The sequence below is a fragment of the Amphiura filiformis genome, chromosome 9, assembly GCF_039555335.1.
Source record: "Amphiura filiformis chromosome 9, Afil_fr2py, whole genome shotgun sequence".
NCBI lineage: Eukaryota > Metazoa > Echinodermata > Ophiuroidea > Amphilepidida > Amphiuridae > Amphiura > Amphiura filiformis.
The window spans coordinates 9,291,563-9,297,454 of NC_092636.1; positions in this window are offsets into that span (position 1 = coordinate 9,291,563).

The following is a 5,892-nucleotide window of genomic DNA, read 5'->3' on the forward strand; positions in this document are numbered from 1 at the left end:
AACCCCTGGTCTGTGACAATACCATTGTTTGATTAGTGTATAGTCAATGTTACCTTGCATGCATGTGTCATGTGTGTGGCGTGTTTGTTTGTTTGTCTACTGTGTCAGGCCAGGATCACTGACACCCACGGTACTGATACTGTCATACTATCACGGTGATCATATTGTTGAATGTTGTTGACTTTAAAATAATCATGATGCAGTCATGTCTACAGTAGAATTCACCACGACCTTTGAAGGACTTAAACGCCATTAATGAGCTATTAAACCAAGATAACACTCAATGAAAACAGCTCAACTATGTTACATCAGATCTTCTCTGGTTAAATACACACTGCACTTGTGTCTGTTTTACCTGTGCAATGAGCAATGAGCTGGTATTATAGTTTCAGTTGGGTGAACGATTATAAAGCGAACGCAAGGTAACAATACTGTGTGGGCTTTTGTTTACGAAATGAGACAATAGTCTCCTTATTGTTAACCAGCGTTCTTGAAAATGAGAAGCATAATGGTTTGCAGACTTAACACGGTTTAGAAATAATTTCTTCATATTTTTTGGTGTTATCTGTCGTTTACATTTAGCTAAAAATTTAGGACATGTTACAAAACTATATTTTCTAGAATTTCAGAGAATACTTTAAATATTGGCCGGTTATTTTTTACACAGTGACGTCAACTAGGCAATGGCCTATACTTCTAACATACACTGTCTGTAGAGGTCACGCGTCAATGGTGAGCGCACTGAGTATTGTGTATAGGAAAACGGACAGTAACTACAGTATGTATGACCTACTACTAGTATATAAAGTAAATCCGAACTGGTTTGCTGAAGGTCGAATTCCGCAGGCCACGCCGCGTAAGTTGTACAAATTAGCTCCCGGCGATACACTGCAGATCGCAGAATTGTGTGCATGGTTTACCACCACTCTGCCTAGCTATATAGTTATGTATCATACTGTATGAGTTTCTTATGAGTGCATGTCCATCTTAATAATAAGTCGGTTCGTACTTTTCATAAACTACTTTTTGAATCATAACTTTCGTGACCGAGGATATCTTGCAACTACGTGAAGCTCGTCTGGCAAATTCTTAATGACTACGTGAATTCGCTTCACGTAATGAGTCATATGATTGGTCAATTTGGCTCCCGTTGTGGCGGTTGCGGCTATGGTAGGCCGCAACCGCCACAACGTGGAGCTGCTACGCGTAGCTGACTTTTTGTTCCGTGGAGCCAAATTGACCAATCATGTTAGAGTTCTTGAAATGAATAAATTTTAGTCATTAAGAATTTGCGCTTCACGATAGTTATGATTCAAAAGTAATTTATGAAAAGTAAACCGACTTATTATTAAAATGGACATGCACTCACAAGAAACTCATACAGTATTGTACACAACTATAATGGCAGAGTGGTGGTAAACCATGCACACACTTCTGCGATCTGCAGTGTATCGCCGGGAGCTGATTTGTACATCTTGCGCGGCGTGGCCTGCGGAATTCGACCTTCAGCAAACCAGTTCGGATTTACTTTATATACTAGTAGTAGGCCATACATACTGTAGTTACGGTACTGCCCGTTTTCCTATACACAATACTCAGTGCGCTCACCATTGACGCGTGACCTAGTGTATGTTAGAAGTATTATGCCATTGCCTATATGACGTCACTGTGTAAAAAAATAACCAGTCAATATTTAAAGTATTCTCTGAAATTCTAGAAAATATAGTTTTGTAACATTTCCTAAATTTTTAGCTAATTTAGGTGTTTGGAAATATTGGTACTTTTGTGTTTTAGGAAGGATATGTAAACGACAGATAACACCAAAAAATATGAACAAATTATTTCTAAACTGTGTTAAGTCTGCAAACCATTATGCTTCTCATTTTCAAGAACGCTGGTTAACAATAAGCAGACTATTGTCTCATTTCGTAAACAAAAGCCCAGACAGTATTGTTACCTTGCGTTCGCTTTATAATCATTCACCCAACTGAAACTATAATACCAGCTCATTGTTCATTGCACAGGTAAAACAGACACAAGTGCAGTGTGTATTTAACCAGAGAAGATCTGATGTAACATAGTTGAGCTGTTTTCATTGAGTGTTATCTTGGTTTAATAGCTTTTAATGTGGTTTAAGTCCTTCAAAGGTCGTGGTGAATTCTACTGTAGACATGACTGCATCATGATTATTTTAAAGTCAACAACATTCAACAATATGATCACCGTGATAGTATGACAGTATCAGTACCGTGGGTGTCAGTGATCCTGGCCTGACACAGTAGACAAACAAACAAACACGCCACACACATGGCACATGCATGCAAGATAACATTGACTATACACTAATCAAACAATGGTATTGATCCTGTACAACTGTTTGTGGTTTATTTACATTCGATTCATTTAAAATCCACATAGTAAACATTAATTTTGGCAAGAGTTTTCTCTCTGGAACGATGATGCATCAACTGGCTCCGCGTAATGAAAAGATCTAACATGATTGGTCAATTTAGCTCCGCGAAGCGAAAAGTAAGCTACGCGTAGCAGCTCCACGTTGTGGCGGTTACGGCCAGCCATATGCGGCCTACCATACACACGGGCTTAAAATCTATGGTAAAACAGCCCTGTTCTAATCTACGAGCGGGTGGATGACCCTAATCAATACAGGAAGCTAGAAACAAATTGTTTTTACAAACATATTTTTTTACACTTTTTCTGAACTTTTTTCTTCAAAATATTGCCGTCAAAAACTCAAAACCATTTTGAAAATATTAATAAAATATTGCTGCTATGGAAAAACAAAACAAAACAAAAAAATAGTGCTGCAGTGTGTTTCCATGCAAAACGCTTTAAAACGTTTCCATAACCCGACATTTAAAGCTATTAAAACGTTTTTATATAAACCAAAACCCCAAATATAACATAACAAATACTTCCGAGGACTCCGACATGACAACACACCAACACACCGAGGAATTTTTTTTACCGAGGACCTAAACACGGGTCCTCGCGGCGAAAATCAGACCCTCACGAAAAATGAGGTATTATACTCTACTACCCTCTATAGCTTAATGTCCTCGCAGCGTTTTGCCGGAGCCGAATTTGTTCAGTATTACCGACTTCTTGAGCACTTGACAATGACATGACAACCCACAGACACACCGAGGACTTGTAAAAAATTCGTCATTTTTTATGCCGCGGGGGGGGGGGTACTTTTGTGTTGCCCGGGTATGTTTGGGTGAAATTCATGAGTGTGTTCGAATATAATTTGCCGGGATAATTTGTCGTCAGTGAGGACATCCAAATACAGGAAAGTCTACCTTGATGTCTGCCTTACAGACAGTAGAGTATACAATGGGATTAACATAATATAAATATGTGTGGGGTGGGGTGAGTGTGTGGGGTGTGTGTGTGTGTGGGGGGGGGGTGGCGTGGGAGGTGTGTGTGGTGAGGTGGAGTGAATATGGCGTGGGGGTACTTTTGTCATGTTTGTGTGACCTAGTATGTTTGAGTGGTTGTCATGGTTGTGGAGTGTTTGAACATTTTGTGACGTCCCATGTCAAAACCAGACACTTTTGGGCAGGATTGTAAATGGAGAAATAGCCAAAAATCTGCCCGGGTGTTTATTTCACAATTTGGGTTTGTTTGAATTTGCGATGTTATTAATGTTTAAAATATATTGTCTGATAGTTTTAGATCGGAATATAACTAGAATCTTGTATTTTTGAGACATTTTTCAATGTAATTCCTACTCTCAACATTGTCAATAATATTTTTAAAGGCCGAGATCTCAATTTCCAATTTTATAATGCGACATAACATACGAACTCAATATCTTCGCTTAGGAATGTCCGATTTCATTGGGGAAAACGGCTTTGTGGAGCAAAATATCTCTATATTTAAGATAAGTAACTTGAACCTCAAAATTGATAACCTGCCCCAAAGTGTCTGGTTTTGACATGGGACGTCACATTTATAAATATATAATTATTTGTCATGTTGTTTATGAGGACATCCAAATACAGGAAAGTCTACCTTGATCGCTTCATTGCTGACAGTAGTGCATATACAATGTGATTAACACAATAATGGGTGGGTGTGTAGGTGGGTGTGGCGAGGTGGAGTGAATATATATATGGCGTGTGGTACTTTTGTGAGGCCCAGTATGTTATAATATATAATTATTTGTCATGTTTATGAGGACATCCAAATACAGGAAAGTCTGCATTGCTGTCTTCCTTGCCGACAGTATATACAATGGGATTAACATAACATGTTCAAAACAAACAAACAAAAAAACAAAAAAACGGGTCCTAGATATTTATATCTATAGTTTTTTTTTTAATGGGGGGGGGGGCTTGCCCAACACCTCACATATGGTTTTGTCAAGTCTTTCCCATTCTAAATATGTATTGTATACTGTTATAATATTTTAGACCAACAATTTAGCAGGTATGAGGCTCAAAAGTTTCCATATTTCCAGGGTTAAGACCACCCTGCAACACGTGGGGGCGGGGAGGGGATGTGTGTGGTGAGGTGGAGTGAATGAGTATATGGAGTGGGCCGTGGGGTACTTTTATGTGGCCTGGGTATGTTGGGGTGGTTGTGGATGCGTTTGAACATTTATAATATGGTACATATATATGTCATGTTTATGAGGACATCTAATATGTCATGTTTATGAGGACATCTAAATACATAACAGGGAAATCAACTTGGAAGTCGTCATTGCTGACAGCATATTCAATGGGATTAAGTTTTAACACAACACGTGTGGCCGGTGGGGATTAGATGGGTGTGTATGCATGTGGGGTGTGCGGATTGAGAGTAGGTGTTGAGAGAGTTTAGACTTTGGATTTGAGTACCCAAAGTATGTTAGTGTGTATCCATGCACTACCGTAGAATTCCGTCTAGAAGCATATATGCCTCTAAACGAGGGGTTTTTTTTAACGAAAGATATGAAAGGCCAATACCCTTCTCAAAAACATTGCAATAGAATGGTCTTACAAATATACATGTTTGTACAGCCGCCTTTATCAGTAATATAGTTGTTCAAACTCCAAATAACGTTTTTGTTGAGGGTGTCTGCCTCTTGTCTCTTGTGTCAAAAAAAAACCTCGTTTAGAGGCATATATATGCTTGTAGACGGAATTTTACTGGTATTTGTGTGTTAAAAACCCTGCTCCCATTAATACTCCACTAGTACACATGTAACATAAAAGCATACAAAAACATTGATGTGATTATAATTCAATAACATTTTAATTACTACTGATTCATGAAGTATTGTTTAATATAACATAAGTTTATATGGTTGGGCACAATTATATCATAATCTTTACTTTCTAACATCAGTTGGTGGTAATGTGCAATGTTTTGAAATAAATATACCTGTGCAATTGTGTTTTGTTTTTTTTCAACTATGTACAGTTACACATTAACAAGAAAAAATATCATAATATCATCAAGCAAATTAAGTGGCTAATATAGAATTGAGATCAATTGGCATACGAAAAGTTCTCTTCAGATTTTGCTGACAGGTGGTACTACACCCCTTGATAAAGTTGTAACTATTTTTGCATTTTACTCAAAAAATAATAACACACTGGTAACAAACGTTATGTATATTTAGGGGCAAGGAATCCAGTTACTACACTGGAATTACAGTGACTCAAGACAAGCGGTACGTTATTTATGATAAGAAAAGAGGTACCGTCAGTAGCGTAGCCAGCGGGGTGGGGGGCCTTGACAAAAAATGAAAGAAAAAAGTGCCTCTCTGACAAAAAATCAAAGAGAAAGTCTGGAGGGCAAAGGAAAAGAAAAAGGGCAAGGAGGCCCTTTTACACCCAAATCATGGGCCAAAATAGTGTAAAATAATTTTTTTTTAATGTT